The sequence below is a fragment of the Rhinopithecus roxellana genome, chromosome 1 (assembly GCF_007565055.1).
Source record: "Rhinopithecus roxellana isolate Shanxi Qingling chromosome 1, ASM756505v1, whole genome shotgun sequence".
Taxonomy (NCBI): Eukaryota; Metazoa; Chordata; class Mammalia; order Primates; family Cercopithecidae; genus Rhinopithecus; species Rhinopithecus roxellana.
This window is the reverse complement of record NC_044549.1, coordinates 123352753-123373981: the sequence shown is the minus strand read 5'-3', so window position 1 is coordinate 123373981 and position 21229 is coordinate 123352753. Positions and strand designations below refer to the sequence as shown.

General features: G+C 37.7%; 1 protein-coding gene and 1 pseudogene across 2 annotated transcripts in view; one reads left to right on the top strand and one right to left on the bottom strand.

The window, feature by feature from the left end:
* CAMSAP2 (calmodulin regulated spectrin associated protein family member 2) overlaps positions 1–21229 on the bottom strand; it is a 119557-nt gene that overhangs the window by 52485 nt on the left and 45843 nt on the right.
* On the top strand, positions 1715–2096 carry LOC104661861 (annotated as a pseudogene). Its single transcript, XR_747902.2, has one exon. The product of XR_747902.2 is annotated as a reactive oxygen species modulator 1 pseudogene (transcript).

Below are 21229 nucleotides of genomic sequence, written 5' to 3'. Positions count from 1 at the left end.
GTACGTATCCTCTCTGTTATACTCTAGCCCTAGAGAGTAGGGATCCTGTCTTTTTCACTTTTGTTCCTAGACAATGTTTTATGGGTGAAAGTAAATTTGTGTTTAATAGCATTAAAAAGCATGGCACTTTTGGATTAAAATGTAGGAAAATATTTCAAGAGCCACAAAATCATTCATGTACTCTTAAGATTCCTTTTGGCAGTTGTTCTACAAACACATGAGAGAGGAGAAAAAAGCTGTATAAATAAAAAATAACCATTATAATATTATACAACAAAAAGAAAACAATATCCAACCAAAATGAGTAACTTATGATATATTAAACTATTTAACAAAAAGGGAAATGTGTACAATATAAAATTGAGTGGAAAAAAACAGAGTATCACACCATAATACTGCTTCATACATATAAACAAAAATATGAAAAGGAAGGAAACAGAACAGAAACAAGAAAAACGGAACAGCATACCATAACAATGTTTGAATACCACAAACACACACATACACACAACAGAAAGGGAAAATGAATGAATAAAAGTAAAACTTAGAAATTATCTTGTTACAGTATGTAAAAAACACAAATAAAATACATAGTTTACTTTGAAAATTGGGTTATATTTTCAGAACAAAGTTCATTTCACTGATTAACTTCCTAAATTAAAAACACAAATTTCTAAAACTTCCACTATTGTGCTATGGTTATTTCCATATGATATTCACTCACTTTAAGAACTCTTATTTTAGTGTGATTTTCTTTTTTTTTTTTACTTCTTTACAATATGAGATAGTGAGAATTGAAAATTATGTATAACAAAGTATATACATAATGGAGTTAGAAAAGATCAACATTAAAAAATAAACTCAAGGCTAAAATCAGTTTGGAGCTATGGTAGCTCCAAATAAAATATACACATTTAATTGCTTACCTAAAGCATTCCGATCAGAATAATAGCAATAGCTAACACTGTTATGTTTCACATACTGTCTTTGGCATTTTACTGTTTTCTGTCATGTATTGTTTCCAGTATGTAATATTCTCAGCATTTGTATTAATTGAATAAAACAACCCTGTGAGGTAAGCACTATTACCCTACAGATAAGAAAACTGTATAACCTGTCCAAGGTTACACAGCAAGGAGGCAGTGATGGAGGCATTCAAACTTAGAAATCTGGCTCCAGAGCCTGGATCACTGAACATCACACCTGCAGACTTAATCCCAACCTTTACACCTTGACTCTCAGTGTTGTAGTAAGAGGCAATTGCGGCAGCAACAGAAACAACAGTGTACATTGCGACCACCAGGTGGCAGAGCATAGCATGACATCTTAGAGCAGCCGTAGGAAGACTGGTTACGGAAGAAAAAGTAGGAGGGCTACTTGGCATGTCAATGAAAAGAAAAGGATTTGGGGAATGTGGAATCCCAGGGACTTTACTGGGTGAGAGCTGAAGTATCATCCAAAGGCCACCATTAGGTTCTATATCTGTGTTACAAGGGTTATATTTTTATCATCTCCAACCAGTGGAGTCTAAGCAAAAATAAATTACATTTATATATTAGAAATGACAGTTAAATCTATTGAAGAAAGGAAAGCTTTTAAGTGTTATAAGAAGTTTTTTAGCCTATAAATTAAAAGTTCTGCTACTGCATGGCTTTTACTATTCTTGTATCAGATTTAGACACAGAACTTAAAAAAAAAAAAAAAAAAATCCTGAGAGCTGAGTGACCGAGGCTGCGAGCGAGGTGAGATGCCGGTGGCCGTGGGTCCCTACAGACAGTCCCAGCCAAGCTGCTTCGACCGCGTCAAGATGGGCTTCGTGATGGGTTGCGCCGTGGGCATGGCGGCCGGGGCGCTCTTCGGCACCTTTTCCTGTCTCAGGATCGGAATGCGGGGTCGAGAGCTGATGGGCGGCATTGGGAAAACCATGATGCAGAGTGGCAGCACCTTTGGCACATTCATGGCCATTGGGATGGGCATCCGATGCTAACCATGGTTGCCCACTACATCTATCCCTTCCCATCAATCCCAGCCCACGTACTAATAAAAGAAAGTCTTTGAGTAAAAAAAAAAAAAAAAAAAAAAAAAAAAAAAAAAAATCCTACAATGAGCTTAGTTCTTGGACTAATAAAGTGGCTAGAGTGCCTACTATGCCCAAGTACTCCCACAGGTATTTAAAAGGAAATAAATACTTAAATCAATCACAAACATGAGGTATTAGTTATTCTGCTAAAATGGTACCTATAGCATATTCATATTATACTCTATAGTTTTTCAAAGTTATTCCAATTTAGAAAATAGTTTACATAGCATTTATTTATAGAAACACTTTTTCATAAGTTTCATTTATCTTTATTTTACATGGAGATAAAAGCAAAATACCACTTGCAACTCCACTGAGGTGATATGTCATTTTATCAATGAGGAAATCTCAGGATGAGTATCTACATTTGGTCACAGAGTTAGTAAGAGTTAGAACTAGGATTCAAAACCCCGGTCCCATCTATTGTCAAAGCTCATATACCTGCCATTCCTCCATGTTGGCTCCAGTATTTCACAATAAATCTTTGGTTATTATGTACTATTACTTTGCCATTGAATTTTACTATTTCTAAACTTCTGATATTGACAATTCAAGAATAAACTAAAACTAAGGCTTCCAATCCAAAGACATTCTTATACAGAACTATCTTGGTTTAAAACGGAATTTAGGAATTTAGTTAAAATCCAGTTTTAAACCAAGACAGTTGTACTATAAACCTGCAGAGATAAAAATCTTGCTATTGCCAGCATAGTATTACTACTGTCCTCAGCTCAGTCAAAATAGGGGTTACTAGCTGCTAACACATCAAGCACTGTCCTCCTGCCTCTCAAAGCTCAACTGTGGTTCCCAGAACAAACAAACAAACAAATAAATAAATAAGTACTAAGATGAGTTAAAGAGATTATAAAAAAAAAAAAAAAAGATACCACCTACACTCAAGATTTCATCTTAGATACTGTCATCTGACTTCAGCATTTAGCTTATGGGTAACTTATCTAAATATAATTTAGATGTGTAAACCTTAATAACCTTCAGATATTTTAGAAAGGATATCAGAGATTGAAGATCAACTTAATAAAGCGTGAAGACAAGATTAGAGAAAAAAACAATGAAAAGGAACAAAGCAAGTCTCCAAGAAATATAGGACTATGTGAAAAGACCAAAACTGCGTTTGATCACTATATCTGAAAGTGATGGGGAGAATGGAACCAAGCTGGAAAACACTCTTCAGGATATTATCCAGGAGAACTTCCCTAACCTAGCAAGACAGGCTAACATTCAAATTCATGAAATACAGTGAAATACATGAAAGATACTCCTCGAGAAGTACAACCCCAAGACACATAATCATCAGATTCACCAAGGTTGAAATGAAGGAAAAAATGTTAAGCTCAGCCACAGAGAAAGGTCAGGTTACTCACAAAGGGAAGCTCATCAGGTTAACAGCGGATCTCTATGTGGGGACCCTACAAGCCAGAAGAGAGTGGGGGACAATATTTGACATTCTATTTTTTTTTTTTTTTTGAAATGGAGTCTTGCTCTGTCGCCAGGCTGGGGTGCAGTGGCGCAATCTCAGCTCACTGCAGCCTCCACCTCCCGGGTTCAAGCTCCTGCCTCAGCCTCCCAAGTAGCTGGGACTACAGGTGTGTACCACCACACCCAGCTAATTTTTGTATTTTTAATAGAGAGGGGGTTTCACCATGTTGGCCAAGATGATCTCGATCCCTCGACCCTGTGATCCGCCCATCTTGGCATCCCGAAGTGCTGGAATTACAGGCATGAGCCACCACGCCCGGCCTCAACATTCTTAAAGAAAACAATTTTCAACCCAGAATTTCATTTCCAGTCAAACTAAGCTTCATAAGCGAAGGAGAAATAAAATCCTTTACAGACAAGAAATGCTGAGAGATTTCTGTCACCACGCAGCCTGCCTTACAAGAGCTCCTGAAGGAAGCACTAAATATAGAAAAGAAAAACCAGTACCAACCACTGCAAAAACATACCAAATCGTAAAGACCATCGACACAATGAAGAAACTGCATCAAGTAACAGGCAAAATAACCAGATAGCATCATAATGACAGGATAAAATTCACACATAACAGTATTAATCTTAAATGTACATGGGCTAAATGCCCCAATTAAAAGACATGGATTGACAAATTGGATAGAGTCAAGACCCACTGGTGTGCTGTATTCGGGAGACCCATCTTATGTGCAAAGACACACACAGGGTAAAAATAAAGGGATGGAGGAAGATTTACCAAGCAAATGGAAAGCAAAAAAAAAAAGCAGGGGTTGCAATCCTAGTCTCTGATAAAACAGACTTTAAACCATCAAAGATCAAAAGAGACAAAGAAGGGCATTACATAATGGTAAAGGGATCAATTCAACAGGAAGAGCTAACTCTCCTAAATATATATGCACCCAATACAGGAGCACCCAGATTCATAAAGCAAGTTCTTACAGGCCTGCAAAGAGACTTAGACTCCCACACAATAATAGTGGGAGACTTTAACACCCCACTATCAATATTAGATCAACGAGATAGAAAATTAACAAGGATATTTAGGACTTCAACTCAGGTCTGGATCAAGCAGACCTAACAGACATCTACAGAACTCGCCACCCCAAATTAACAGAATACACATTCTTCTCAGCACCACATCATACTTTTTCTAAAATTGATCACATAATTGGAAGTGAAACACTCCTCAGCAAATGCAAAAGAATGGAAATCATAACAGTCTCTCAGACCACAGTGCAATCAAATTAGGACTCAGGATTAAAAAACTCACTCAAAACCACACAACTGGAAACTGAACCTGCTCCTAAATGACTACTGGGTAAATAACAAAATTAAGGCAGAAATAAGTAAGTTCTTTGAAACTAATGAGAACAAAGACACATGTACCACAATCTCTGGGACACAGCTAAAGCAGTGTTTAGAGGAAAATTTATAGTACTAAATGCCCACTGGAGAAAGAAGGAAAAAACCAAAATCGACACCCTAACATCAAAATTAAAAGAACTAGAGAAGCAAGAGCAAACAAATTCAAAAGCTAGCAGAAGGCAAGAAATAACTAAGATCAGAGCAGAACTGAAGGAGAAAGAGACATGAAAAAGCCTTAAAAAAAAAAAAAATCAATGAATCCAGGAGCTAGTTTTTTTGAAAAGATTAACAAAATAGATAGACTGCTAGCCAGACTAAAAAAGAAGAGAGAAGAATCAAATAGACACAATAAAAAATGATAAAGGGGATATCACCCTGATCCCACAGAAATACAAACTACCATCAGCTAATACTATAAACACCTCTATGCAAATAATCTAGAAAATCTAGAAGACATGGATAAATTCCTGGACACATACCCCCTCCCAAGACTAAACCAGGAAGAAGTCAAATCCCTGAACAGACCAATAACAAGTTCTGAAATTGAGGCAGTAATTAATAGCCTACCAACCAAAAAAAGCCTGAGACTAGATGGATTCACAGCCAAATTCTACCAGAGGTACAAAGAGGAGCTGGTCCCATTCCTTCTGAAACTATTTCAAACAATAGAAAAAGAGGGACTTCTCCCTAACTCTTTTTAAGAGGCCAGCATCATCCTGATACCAAAATCTGGCAGAGACACACACACAAAAAATTTCAGGCCAATATCCCTGATGAACATCAATGCGAAAATCCTCAATAAAACACTGGCAAACTAAATCCAGCAGCACATCAAAAAGCTTATCCACCACGATCAAGTTGGCTTCATCCCTGGGATGCAAGGCTGGTTCAACACAGGCAAATCAATAAACGTAATCCAACACATAAACAGAACCAATGACAAAAACCACCTGATTATCTCAATAGATGCAGAATAGGCCTTTGATAAAATTCAACATCCCTTCATGCTAAAAACTCTCAATAAACTAGGTATTGATGAAAGATATCTCAAAATAATAAGAGCTATTTATGACAAACCCACAGCCAATATCATACTGAATGGGCAAAAGATGGAAGCATTCCCTTTGAAAACCGGCACATGACAAGGATGCCCTCTCTCACCACTCCTATTCAACATAGTATTGGAAGTTTTGGCCAGGACAATCAGGCAAGAGAAAGAAATAAAGCGTATTCAAATAGGAAGAGAGGGAGTCAAATTGTCTCTGTTTGCAGATGACATGATTGTATATTTAGAAAACCCCACTGTCTCAGCCCAACATCACCTTAAGCTGATGAGCAATTTCAGCAAAGTCTCATTACACAAAATCAATGTGCACAAATCACAAGCATTCCTATACACCACAATAAAAGACAGAGAGCCAAACCATGAGTGAACTCCCATTCACAATTGCTACAAAGAGAATAAAATACCTAGGAATACAACTTATAAGGGATATAAAGGACCTCTTCAAGGAGAACTGCAAACCACTGCTCAAGGAAATAAGAGAGGACACAAACAAATGGAAAAACGTTCCATGCTCATGGATGGGAAGAATCAATATCGTGAAAATGGCCATACTGCCCGAAGTAAGTTATAGATTCAATGCTATCCCCATCAAGCTACCATTGACTTTCTTCATAGAATTGGAAAAAACTATTTTAAATTTCATATGGAACCAAAAAAGAGCCCATATAGCCAAGACAATCCTAAGCAAAAAGAACAAAGCTCGACGCAATACACTACCTAACTTCAAACTATACTACAAGGCTACAGTAACCAAAAGAGAGATATAGACCAATGGAACAGAACAGAGGCCTCAGAAATAATGCCACACATCTACAACCATCTGATCTTTGACAAACCTGACAAAAACAAGCAATGGGGAAAGGACTCCCTATTTAATAAATGATGCTGGGAAAATTGGTTAGCCATATGCAGAAAACTGAAACTGGATCCCTTCCTTACACCTTATACAAAATTAACTCGATATGGATTAAAGACTTAAACATAAGACCTAAAACCATAAAAACCCTAGAAGAAAACCTAGGCAATACCATTCAGGACATAGGCATGGGCAAAGACTTCATGACTAAAACACCAAAAGCAATGGCAACAAAAGCCAAAATTGACAAATGAGATCTAATTAAACTAAAGAGCTTCTGCACAGCAAAAGAAACTATCATCAGAGTGAACAGGCAACCTTCAGAATGGGAGAAAATTTCTGCAATCTATCCATCTGACAAAGGGATAATATCCAGAATCTACAAGCAACTTAAACGAATTTACAAAAAAAAACAAACAACCCCATCAAAAAGTGGGCAAAGGATATGAATAGACACTTCTCAAAAGAAGACATTTATGCAGCCAACAAACATGAAAAAAAGCTCATCATCACTGGTCATTAGAGAAATGCAAATCAAAACCACAATGAGATACCATCTCAAGCCAGTCGCAATGGCAATCATTACAAAGTCAGGAAACAACAGATGCTGGATAGGATGTGGAGAAATAGGAATGCTTTTACACTGTTGGTGGGAATGTAAATTAGTTCAACCATTATGGAAGACAGTATGGTGATTCCTCAAGGATCTAGAATTAAAAATACCACTTGACCCAGCAATTCCATTACTGTGTATATACCCAAAGGATTATAAATCATTCTTTTTTTTTTTTTTTTTTTTTTTTTTGAGACGGAGTCTCGCACTGTCACCCAGGCTGGAGTGCTGTGGCCGGATCTCACCTCACTGCAAGCTCCGCCTCCCGGGTTCACGCCATTCTCCTGCCTCAGCCTCCCGAGTAGCTGGGACTACAGGCGCCGCCACCTCGCCCGGCTAGTTTTTTGTAGTTTTTAGTAGAGACGGGGTTTCACCGTGTTAGCCAGGATGGTCTCGATCTCCTGACCTCGCGATCCGCCCGTCTCGGCCTCCGAAAGTGCTAGGATTACAGGCTTGAGCCACCGCGCCCGGCCAAATCATTCTACTATAAAGACACATACACACGTATGTTTACTGCAGCACTATTCACAATAGCAAAGACTTGGAACCAACCCAAATGCCTATCAATGGTAGACTGGATAAAGAAAATGTGGCACATATATACCATGGAATACTATGCAGCCATAAAAAAGGATGAGTTCATGTCCTTTGCAGGGATATGGATGAAGCTGGAAACTATTCTCAACAAACTAACATAGGAACAGAAAACCAAACACTGCATGTTCTCGCTCATAAGTGGGAGTTGAACAATGAGAACACATGGACATAGGGAGTGGAACATCACACACTGGGGCCTGTCAGCAGGTAGGGGGTTAGGGGAGGAATAGCATTAGGAGAAATACCTAATGTAGATGACGGGTAGATGGGTGCAGCAAACCACCATGGCACATGTATACCTATGTAACAAACCTGCACATTCTGCACATGTATCCCAGAACTTAAAGTATAATTAAAAAATAAATAACCTTCAGATATTTTACAATGTTCTTGCCTCTTAGTAGTATAGGGATTTTTTTGGATAAATTCTGTACAAAGCAAATTTCTGCAAATTGAATTAGGTTGGCTTTCATTTTGCAATTAGAGGAGTAAATATTTGACAAAAATACAGTTACTTCTGTTTTAAAAACACACATTTGTTTCCATGCAACTGGTATATTAGGGAACAATCTGAATTGCAGTTTGTTTATGCACAGCTTTGTTCACCAGAAATACTAGGTGAATGCAAAAAATCACACACAGCTGTACTGAGACATGTAGGAATATAGACATGCACACACATCTCAGACACCTACCACTTCCTTCGGTTCACCACGTGTAATAGGAACTATACCCTCATCTTCCTCATCTGGTATTATAACTTTCTCTGGTGTTATCACTTTCTGTCCTATTTCAGACAGGACACTTCACAATAACTCATGTGCTGCGACCATTTTAATGCTGCTTCCACAAGGAAACTTGAGGCTTTTTTCAAAGTGAAGTGCCATACATATAACAGTATGTATGTATATTTTAAACATTAACACATGTAAAATTATACCACCATTTTTATTAGATTCCTATCATTTTAAAACAACATAACACTGGCTCTTACCAGCTTTTCTCATAAGTCCTGTGGTGTTTATTGCACAATTTTCCATAGTACAGTGATTTAAGGAACATATATATTACATTACAGCAGAACTGAGTATATACTAAAAATCCAAAGAATCTAGAAACCTTTATAAAACCACATATTGAGAGGAAATTTTTTTCTGGTAAAATAATAATACTGCTTAAATTGCAGTAATGAAAAAATATCTGACATGGCATCCAGACCAGAAAGAAAGAAGTTAATCTATCTCTATTTACAATGACATGATCTTATGTATAAAAAATCCTAAGGAATCCTCTAAAACAATTAGAACCAGTAAAAGAGTTCACTAAGGTTGTAGGATACAAGATCAATATACAATAAGAAATTACATTTCTAAACACATATATTCACAATCAACAATCTGCAAATGAAATTAAGAAAACAATTCCATTTACGATAGCACCAAAAAGAATAAAATACTTTGCAATACATTTAAAAGAAGTGTAGAACTTATGCTCTGAAAACTACAAAACATTGTTGAAACAAATTAAAGATAAACAGAAAGACATCCCATAGTGATGGATGGATGACTAGATACTGCCAGGATGGCAATACTTTCCTAAATTGGTATACAAAGTAATGTGATCTCTGTCAGAATCCCACGTAGCTTCTTTATAGAAACTGACAAACTGATCCTAAAATTCATATTAAAACTCAACGGACTCATAATAGCCAAAGTAATCTTGAAAGGGAACAAAGTAGGAAGAATTATACTTCCTGATTTTAAAACTTACTACAAAGCAACAATAATCAAGACAATATGGTACTGGTATAAAAACAGAGATCAATGGAACTGAGAGTCCAGAAATAAACCCATGTGTCTATAGTCAATTGATTTTTTAAAAACACAGGTCAGGAATAAACACTGAACAGCAAATATTTAAGTAGTAACCTACAAGAGGATTATGGCACTGTTGTTCCAGACATACTGCTGTTATATCCAATCTGTATGAAACATATTCAGGACCAAAGGTGTCACTGCTGCTCTGCTATACCCAGGTGGAACTATCCATGTGGCAGCCCTGGCAAGAGGGGTGACTTTCATGAGATTCAAAATACCTCTCTGAAGAGTTTCAAAAATCTTAACAATATGACATATGCTTAAACAACTGATCGTACAAAACTGCTATTTTTATTTTATTTGGACCTCCCTGTTTAGATATGTCAATGAAGTATACAGAGCAAGTCAAAAAAGTATGACTAGCATGCGACTATCAGCACAATGATACTGATTTAGCTGCTATTAATTCTGCCCAAATTTTTAGGAAGCAAATATTACAGACAAGGAAGAAGTTGAGAGTTCTCTTTCATCTGTTTACATACAAGTAGATGAGCATCTGGTTTACATCTTGTCATTTACATTTGGTGAATTTAATCATCACACTACCCAATGAAGAAGTGTTTCCAAGATAATGTTAAAACAAGCTGATATTAAGCTTTATTGCAAATTTAATATAAACAAGAAAGAGTACAGTCCAAATATCTATTAAAACGCAAGACACCAACTGATGAAAGATATGTCTCCTGAGCAGATTCATCGACTTCCTCTGGACTATATGTAGCTTCAAATGGCAAATTAAGGGCACTTAAATGTGGCTCTACTAGATGGACACATACAGGAATGGCATACTAGTAGTCAAATGTATATAGTAAACAAAGGAAACAGTTTAGAGCAGTCGTTCCAAATATGGATGATCATCAAAAAGATCATAAATTTCCTGGCCTCAAACCTTAGAGACTGACTCATTAGATCTCTAGAGAGGGGCCCAAGAATAGCATACTATCAGGAATCTTGCTTTCACAGTCCTCAGCTACAAGTGATTAACCTTTCTACAGGACATTGCCAATCACATCACTCTACAGTCAAAAGCCTTCATTGACTTTCCAGGGCCTACCCAACAAGTCCAAGATTATTAAAATAATATTAAAATTCTTCAAGATCTTAAAATAATCACTCTTTTCTGGTATTCTACTACTTCCCCACATAAATCCTATAGTCTAGCAGCATAGGCTAGCAAAGACCATTTAAGCAAAGTACCTAGGTTTAATCCCAACTCTGCCACTTACTAACTAGGTGATCTTTGGCAAATTCCTTAATTTCTCTGTGCTTCAACACCTCAACTATAAAATGGAGTGACAATAATAGTACAATGCATTTCATACTCTAAAAATAACAAGGTTTATGTCAAGAATAGGGTTAGGATGAATCACTCAGAAGCCACACAACTTTATAACCAGGAGGCAATGAGGACTGCCCAAGCAGACTGATCAACATGGCTGGGGGTTGCACAGTACATACTGAAAAATACACAAAACTACAATGTGGAAATGTAGATGGGACTCTAATTAGAGCATGGATGGTGAATGCTGCTGGTGAATCCAGATAGACATGGATCTCAGCCAGCAGAGCCAGATTAAGGCAGGCACAGGTGGCAATACAACTTGACCCTACCCAAGAACTGCACTGTGCTGGGAATGTATACCTCTGGGAAGGGGCCCTGTGGCAGATGCTCATTTTAAGATTCAAATATGGAAGAATCCTACGGAGATACCAGTAAGAACTCATGATTGCATATTTCTCCTGGCACTGTCATGAGCTAAGGACCTAGCAGTAACACCAAAGCAGCAACAATAAATGCATCTATCCCCAGATCATGGTTTCTAAATAACATTCCCCATTAATACAAACCCAAGGCTGATGTAAATGACGAGTTGATGGGTGCTGACGAGTTGATGGGTGCAGCACACCAACATGGCACAAGTATACATATGTAACAAACCACAAGTTATGCACATGTACCCTAGAACTTAAAGTCTAATAAAAAAAAAAAATATATATATATATATATATATATACATATATATATATATATATAAACCCAAGGCTTCACAGAAAATGGCTGGTTCCAGGTCAGAGATAGGGAAAGAAGAGAGTCTGGAATATTTGGTTATGTCATATTTGGTTACGCCAAACTCGCCGATTTGCAGGGTCTATTGTACTTACTGAAAAAACTGTCTATAAAGTGGGTATGTTGTTCAAGGGTCAACTGTATGGCAAAATGTTTCTTATCTTAGTTTTTAAACTTTTGGCAAAATTAAGAATAGAAGAAAATACAATCTAGAAGCAAACAAAGCTCGTATTTTTTTCCACAGAAATCAGTAAGCACATCTTATACATGCATCATTACATATGTTATAGCTAAGTCAGCTAACGTCTGGAGATGAATTTACAGATCTCAATATTCTTGTCCCACAAAATATGTTTACAAGTAAGCTTTGGGTAATATCTGGGTTAAAAAGGAGTTGTTCCTACATCCACAGAATAAGTTGTTTCTGCTTACCTTTTTAATTCCTAGGTTAATTGTGGGTGGCTTTCCTCCCAAGCCTTACCTCATAAAGAATGCACTTCAAAATGTTTGTTTGTTTAATAAACACGTCATGAGGTGGGTATAAGAAAGTATACAACCTTAATGTAGTGCTAATTAAACAATGTTTGCAAGTCCAGTTGCTACAATTAGTTACAGAAACTGAAGAGGGATCAATAAGCCAGAAATAAATAAAAGATGAAAATCAAGAAAAAACGCCTTAAGAATAAAATGCCTTCAAGTGGGTTTTCAAGGCAAATATAAGCCACTTTAATTATACCATAAATATGCAGAGCAACAGGATGCAAGTGTTTTAAGCTTAGAATACTGTCCTACCATCAGTAATATCCAAACAAGGCAGATTTCTTTGTAGCAACCCTTCCGAAATCAAATCCACTCTTAAGAAATTTTACGATCTAAAGTGAAAAATAATTGCATTTCTTTTAGTTGTTACCATTTTGTTTTCCCATATATAAGTAAGCATTTTTCCTAGTAACTCAGTTATACGTGTTATTTTAATTAACATATATACTAATATCCATTTAAAAAAACACCCTAGAAATAGAAGTAGGGCAATAAAAATCAACGACGATTGCTAACATTTACTGATCTTTCTTATAGCTCAAGCACCACATTAGATACTTCACAGCCACTATTGTATTTAATCCTCACACCTATTTATAAGGGAGACAATATTATCATTGCTTACTACAGATGAGAAAAACTGAAGCTCAGAGAGTTTTAGAACTGTTATAAAGTCAAACAGCTGATAACTATTGGGGTTTCAATACAGGTCTGTCCCGCTACAGGCATAATGTATTCGATCACTCCATACTTTCTCACTACCAGTGAGAAATGACACTGAAACCATTTCTGCTCCAAACGATAGCATTTTATTTTATCTTAAAAATTCATTCCTCATACATCTTTGTATTAAACTTTTTATTTTTAGCTCATTGTAGGTTCACACACAACTGTGAGAAAGAACACAGAAACATCCCACTTACCATATACCCAGTTTCCTCCAATGGTAACACCTTGCAAAACAATAGTACAATATCACAAGGAGGATACTGATATGGATACAATTAAGCCACAAAACACTACAACACAGGATCCTTCATGTTGCCCTTTCCCAGTCACACCTACTTCTCCCCAACCCCTGGCAATCACTAATCTGTTTTCCATTTCTATAATGTTATTATTTCAAGAATGTTTATATAAACAGGATTTATACAGTATGTAACTTTTGGGGACTTTTCTTTTCCCCCAAGACGGAGTCTCTTGCTTTGTCACCCAGGCTGAAGTGCAGTGCCACAATCTTGGCTGACTGCAACCTCCTCCTCCCTAGTTCAAGCAATTCTCCTCCCTCAGTTTCCCAAGTAGCTGGGAATACAGGCGCCCGCCACCGCACCTGGCTAATTTTTGTATTTTTAGTAGAGACAGGGTTTCACTCACCATGTTGTCCAGGCTGGTCTTGAACTCCTGATCGGCCTCCCAAAATGCTGGGATTACAGGCTTGAGCCACCACGCCCGGCTGGGATTGGCTTTTTTAAACTTAGCATATCTATGTATATTCATATAAGCTCTTATATGTATGTATCAACAGTTCATTTCTTTTTATTGCTGAGTAGTATTCCAGTAAACTACTTAAGATGACAATTGTTTCAGATTATTAAATATAAACACTTTTGTAAATGTAAATACATCAGCTTGACATACACACTGAACATTCAACAAAATTATCTCGTTAATGTTTTTAGGATTACCAAACATATTAAATTGAAGTACTAAATCTTTTACTATCATGGGAGGCCTAAGTTTCCCAATTTAACCTACCTTTCTTATGAATGTTTAAAGTTCTAAGGAAATTAAAGTTCATATTCTTAAAAAGAAGAACTCAGGTCATATGGCATAAATAAAAAAATTATTTTGGGTCAGTATTTTTTTTTTTTTTTTGGAGACAGGGTCTTGCTTTGTCATTCAGGGTGGAGTGCAATGGCATGTTCTTGGCTCACTGCAACCTCTGCCTCCTGGGTTCAAGTGGTTCTCCTGCCTCAGCCTCCTGAGTAACTGAGATTACAGGCACGTGCCACCACATCCGGCTAATTTTTGTATTTTTAGTGGTGACAGGGCTTCACCATATTGGCCATACTGAGTATTAATTTAATTTTTAACATATCTAGCTCACACAAAAAGTAAATCTCTAAGAGGGTCTTAAAGGAAAAGAGTAGTGACCACAGGCACTAACTGCAACAGAATACATCTTTGAAAGGGACCAAAGGAATAAGACTGTTAATATAACAGATTTTCCTGTTTTCAACTTCCAGTGATATCTCAAGCTATCCAACTAAAGCATAAAAAGAAAAAAAGCCTTAAAAAAAATGAACAGAGCCTGAGAGCCTCATCAGTGACCTGTGTGTGGGACAACAGCAAGCAGTTATATAAATGGAGTTTAAAAAACATGGTGGGAGATAATATTCAGAGAAATAATGGCTGAAATTTTTCCAATTTTGATGAAAGCTATAAACTCACAGATATGAGTAGCTTTAAAAATCCCCAACAGGGTAAATACAAAGAAAAATCCATTAAGGCACACCATAACCAAATTCCAAAAGAAAGAAAGAAAGCTTAAAAGCAGCTGAAGAAAATCAAAGTACACATTACATACAGAGGAACACTGATAACATCTGACTTTTCTCAGAAACAATGCAAACCAGAAGACACAGAATGCATCTTACCCAGCAAAAATATCCTACAAAAATGGAGGTAAAGGCTGGGTATAGTGGCTCACGCCTGTAATTCCAGAACTTTGGGAGGCTGAGGCAGGTGGATCACCTGAGGTCAGGGGTTCATGACCAGCCTGACCAACATGGTGAAACCCCATCCCTACTAAAAATGCAAAAATTAGCCAGGCATGGTGGTGCATGTGTGCCTGTAATCTCAGCTATTCGGGAAGCTGAGGCTGGAGAATCCCTTGAACCTGGGAGGCAGAGGTTACAGGGAGCCAAGACGGTGCCATTGCACTTCAGCCTGGGCAACAAGAGTGAAACTCCATCTCAAAAAAAGGAGGTAAAATAAAGATAACCTTTCTCAATGTTTATTGATCTAAAGATGTCATCAGCAAATGTGCACTACAAAAAAATGTAAAAGAAGGAAGACTTTAATTTCTGGTCTGCACTCTATTTTAACAAGCACAAAACTGAACAGAATGAAGTATCAACAATTCCAAGTAGCTCTGAAAGAGAGGTGAGAACACAGGGGAAACCACTGGCCCAAAGGATGGAGAGACAGACAGGCAAAGAGAAGTCACAGCTTACCAGAAAAAAGACTCACAAACAGAAACAGCCAGGGGAACCAGTGCTGGAGAAGGAAAACTGAACTGTAACTGATGAATTGCTACAGGTTCAGAGTAAACAAGTCTGAGAGTTAAAACTCCAAGGGGATCAAGTTATAGGGGGCTTTACCTTCAAGAGCTCAACCAGGCTCTAGCTTGAACAGGTTCTCACAATAAATATCAGAAACTGTCGCCTACCCCTCCCCCTGACCCCGCTGCCCCCATGGTTCCAGTGGGAGGGGAGAGAGAATTTCGAAATATACTAGAGCACTCCATTCTTCTTAATAAGGCCTGCCCTCAGAATAAACTAGGTTAAAACAGAGCTTACCCTGTTAAGGTACTATCAAAGCCTAACTGACCTGGCAGAGGGAAACATTCAAATCCTGTCCCCTCTAGCCTTCCTGTCCCACCTAAAGGGGGAGAAAAAAACCTGAGAAACATTTATGAAGTCCATAGTCCAGAGGCATAGGCTCACTAAAGACTGAGACCTAATTATAGGACTATAGAATGCTTCTCCTCTCCCCCACACCTTACCACCATATTATAGCAAGGTTGCAGTTAACATACAAAAGCCAATCACATTCCTATATACCAACAACAAACATGTGGTATTTGAAATTAAAAACAAAATACCGGCCGGGCGCGGTGGCTCAAGCCTGTAATCCCAGCACTTTGGGAGGCCGAGACGGGCGGATCACGAGGTCAGGAGATTGAGACCATCCTGGCTAACACGGTGAAACCCCGTCTCTACTAAAAAATACAAAGAACTAGCCGGGCGAGGTGGTGGGCGCCTGTAGTCCCAGCTACTCCGGAGGCTGAGCCAGGAGAATGGCGTAAACCCGGGAGGCAGAGCTTGCAGTGAGCTGAGATCCGGCCACTGCACTCCAGCCTGGGCGACAGAGCGAGACTCCGTCTCAAAAAAAAAAAAAAAAAAATACCATTTTCATTAGCACCCCCAAATTATAAATACTAAGTATAAATCTAAAAAACTGCATAAGATCTATGTGAGAAAAACTATAAAACTGATTAACAAAATGAAACAACTAAATAAATGGAGAGAGATTCCATGTTCATGGATAAAAAGACTCTATCATCAAAATATCAGTTTTTCCCAACTTGATCTACAGATTCAACGCAATCCCAATAAAATTCCAGTAGGTTATTTTGTAGATATTAATGAATTGATCTGAAGTTTACATGGAGAGGCAAAAGACCTAGAATAGCAAATAATATTGAAGAAGAAGAATAAAGTTAGAGGACTGATGCTGCCCACCTTCAAAGCTCACTACAGAGATTCAGTAATCAAGACGGTGTGGTACTGGCAAAAGAACACATAGATCACTGGAACAGAATAGAGAGCCCAGATATAGACGCACATTAACAAAGTCAACTGATCTCTGACAAAGAAGCAAATAAGGCAATGAACTGAAGAAAGACCGTCTTTTTAACAAATGGTGCCAGAACAACCAGACATCCACATGCAAAAAAAAAAAAAAAAAAAAATTACCCTAGACACAGACTTTGCAGCCTTCATAAAAATTAACTCAAAATGGATCACAGACCTAAATGTACAACAAAACTATAAAACTTCTAGAAGATAACAGAAGAAAATCTAGATAATATTGAGTTTGGCAATGACTTCTTAGATACAAAACCAAATGCACAATCCATGAAAAAATAATTGATAAGCTGGACTTTATTAAAATAAAAAATTTTGTACCACTGAAGGGTGTCAAGAGAATGAAAACATAAGCCACAGACTGGGAGAAAACAATTGCAAAAGACATCTCTGATGAAGGACTGTCACCCAAAACATACAAAAAACTCTTAAAACTCAATAAGAAAACAACCCAATTAAAAAATAGGTCAACAACCTTAACAAACACCTCACCAAAGAAGATATAAAGATGGCAAGTAAGCATATGAAAAGATGTTCTGGCCCACTGCAGTGGCTTACGACTGTATTTCCAGCACTTTGGGAGGCTGAAGCGGGCAGATCACCTGAGGTCGACAGTTCAAGAACAGCCTGGCCAACATAGTGAAACTCCATCTCTACTTAAAAATATATATAAATCAGCTAGGCATGGTGGCAGGCACCTGTAATCCCAGCTACTCAAGTAGCTAAGGCAAGAGAATCGCTTGAACCTGGGAGGTGGAGGTTGCAGTGAGCTAAGATTGTGCCATTGTACTACAGCCTGGGCAACAGGGCGAGACTCTGTCAAGAAAGAAAGAAATGAGAGAGAGAAACATAGAGAGAGAGAGAGAGAGAGAGAGAGAGAGAGAAAGAGAGAGAGAGAGAGAGAGAGAGAGAGAAAGAGAAAGAGAGAGAAAGAAAAGAATAAGGCAGAAAGAAAGAAAAGCAAAGAAAAGACAGAAAGAAGAAAAGAAAAGAAAGACAGAAAGAAGGAAAGAAAAGAAAGAAAGAAGGAAAGAAAGAAAAAAGAGAAAGACAGAAAGAAAGAAAAAGAAAGAAAAAGAAAGGAAGGAAGGAAGGAAGGAAGGAAGGAAGGAAGGAAGGAAGGAAGGAAGGAAGGAAGGAAGGAAGGAAAGTTCTAACTCATATATTATCAGGGAAATGAAAATTAAAACCTATTGGAATGTTCAAATCCACAACACCAACACCACCAAATACTGCACTGGAAAGTTCCTGTGGAACAACAGGAACTTTCATTCACTGCTAGTGGGAATCCAAAATGATACAGCCACTTTGGAAGAGAGTTTGGTGGTTTCTTACAAAACTAAACATATTATTACTCTATGATCCAGCAATCACACTCCATGGTATATACCTATAGGAATTGAAAACTTACGTCCACATAAAAACCTAAACACAGATGATTATGTAAGCCTTATTCATAATTGCCAAAACTTGGAAGCAACCAAGATATTCTTCAGTTGATATACGAATTTTTAAAATTGTAGCACATTCAGACAACAAAATACTCAGTGCTAAAAAGATGTGAGCAATCAAGTCATAAAAATACATAGGAGGAAACTTAAATGCACATTATTAAATAAAAGAAGCCAACGTGAAAAGGCTACATTCTTTATGATTCCAACTACAGGAATACTTTGGATATATTGCAGGTTCCATCCCATTCCACTGCAATAAAGCAAGTAGCATAATAAACCGAGTCACACAATTTTTTTTAATATTCCCAGGCATGTAAAAGTTACTTATACTATAATCTATTAAGAGTGCAATATCATTATGTCTAAAAAAACCAATGAACCTAACTTAAAAATATTATATTGCTAAAAAATGCTAACAATCACCCAAGCCTTCAATGAAATGCAATATTTTTGCTGGTAGAGGGTCTTGATTCCATGTTGATCGATCAGAGTGGTGACTGCTGAAGGATGGGATGACTGTGGCAATTTCTTAAGATAAGACAACAAAACTTGCTGTGCTGATTGGCTCTTCTTTCACCAAAAATTTCTCTATAATATGTGATGCTGTTTGATAGCACTTTACCCACAATAGAACTTCTTTCAAATGTGGAATCAGTCCTACCAAACTCTGCTGCTGCTTCACTAACTAACTTGATATATAACATTCTAAATCCATTGTTTGTTGTCATTTCAACAATGTTCACAGCATCCCCACCAGGAATATATCCATCTCAAGAAACCACTTCGCTCATCTATTCAAGTTTGATAATAACATTACAGCAATTCAGTCCTATCTTCAGGCTTCACTTCCACTTATAGTTCTCTTCCTATTTCCACCACATCTGTAGATACTTCTGCCACTGAAGTACTGAAGCCCTTAAAGTCATCCCTGAAAGTTGCAATCAACTTCTTCCCAACTCCTGTTCATGTTGATATTTTGATCTCCTCGCACGAATCATGAATGGCATCTAGAATGGTAAATCCTTCTCAGAAGGTTTTAAATTTACTTTGCCCAGATCCAACAGAGGAATCACTCTCTACAGCAGATACATACTTAGAAAATGTTATTTCTTAAATAAAAAGACTTGAAACTCAAAATTACTCCCTGATCCATGGGCCGCAGAACAGAAGCTACGTTAGCAGGCATGAAAACATTCATGGCCTTGTCCCCCTCCATCACAGCTCTCGGGTGACCAGGAGCATTGTCAATGAGCAGTAATATTTTGAAAGGAATCTTTTTTTTTTTTTTTTTTTTTTTTCCTGAGTAGGTCTCAACAATGGGCTTAAAATATCCAGTAAACCATGCTATAAACAGATGTGCTGTCATCCAGGCTTTGTTGTTCTACTTATAGAGCACAGGCAGAGTCAATGTAGCATAGAGTTCCCTAGGATTTTCAGAATGGCAAACAAGTATTGGCTTCAATCTAAACTCACAACTACATTAGCCCACATATCCCATAACAAAACAGTCAACCTGTCCTTTGAAGCACTGAAGCCAGTCACTGACTTCTCCTCTCTAGCTATGAAAGTCCTACATGGCATCTTCTTCTAAAGGAAGGCTATTTCATCTACATTGAAAATCTGTTGCTTAGGCTGGGTGCAGTGGCTCATGCCTGTAATCCCAGCACTTTAAAAGGTCGAGGTGGGCGGATCACCTGAGGTCGAGTTTGAGAACAGCCTGGCCAACATGGCAAAACCTCGTCTCTACTAAAAATACAACATTAACCGGGCATGGTGGTGGGTGCCTATAATTCCAGCTACTCAGGAGGCTGAGGCAGGAGAAACACTTGAACCCGGGAGGTGGAGGCTGCGGTGAGCTATGATTGAGCCACTCCACTCCAGCCTGGGAGACAGAGCAAGACTCCATCTCAAAAAAATAAAGAAAAGAAAAGAAAACAATTTATGGCTTTAAGTGCTTATATCAGAAAAGAAGAAAGCTTTAAAATTAATGACCTAAGAGTACATCTTAAGAAGCTAGATTTTTTTTAAAAGCCAAAATAAGAAAAAGAAAAGAAATAATAAAGAGCAGAAATCAATGAAACAGAAAACAAGCAAAAATTAGTTTAAAAAACTGAAACGAAGAGCTGGTTTTTAGAAAAGATTAACAGAATTGATAAACCTCCATACATATTAATAACACCAGGAAAGAAAAAAGCGATATCACTACAGGTTCTATAGATATTAAAAAAGATAACAAGGGAGTATTATAAACAATTTAATGTCAATAAATTGACATATTTAGATGAAATGGACAAATGTCTTAAAAGACATAAAATAACCAAAATTGGCCAGGCGCGGTGGTTCACGCCTGTAATCTCAGCACTTTGGGAGACCAAGGCAGGCGGATCATTTGAGGTCAGGAGTTTGAGACCATCCTGATCAACATGGTGAAGCCCCAAAAATACAAAAAATTAGCCAGGCATAGTGGCGCATGACTGTAATCTCAGCTACTTGGGATGCTAAGCATAAGAATCACTTAAACCTGGGAGGCAGAGGTCGCAGTGAGCCAAGATCGTAACACTGCACTCCAGCCC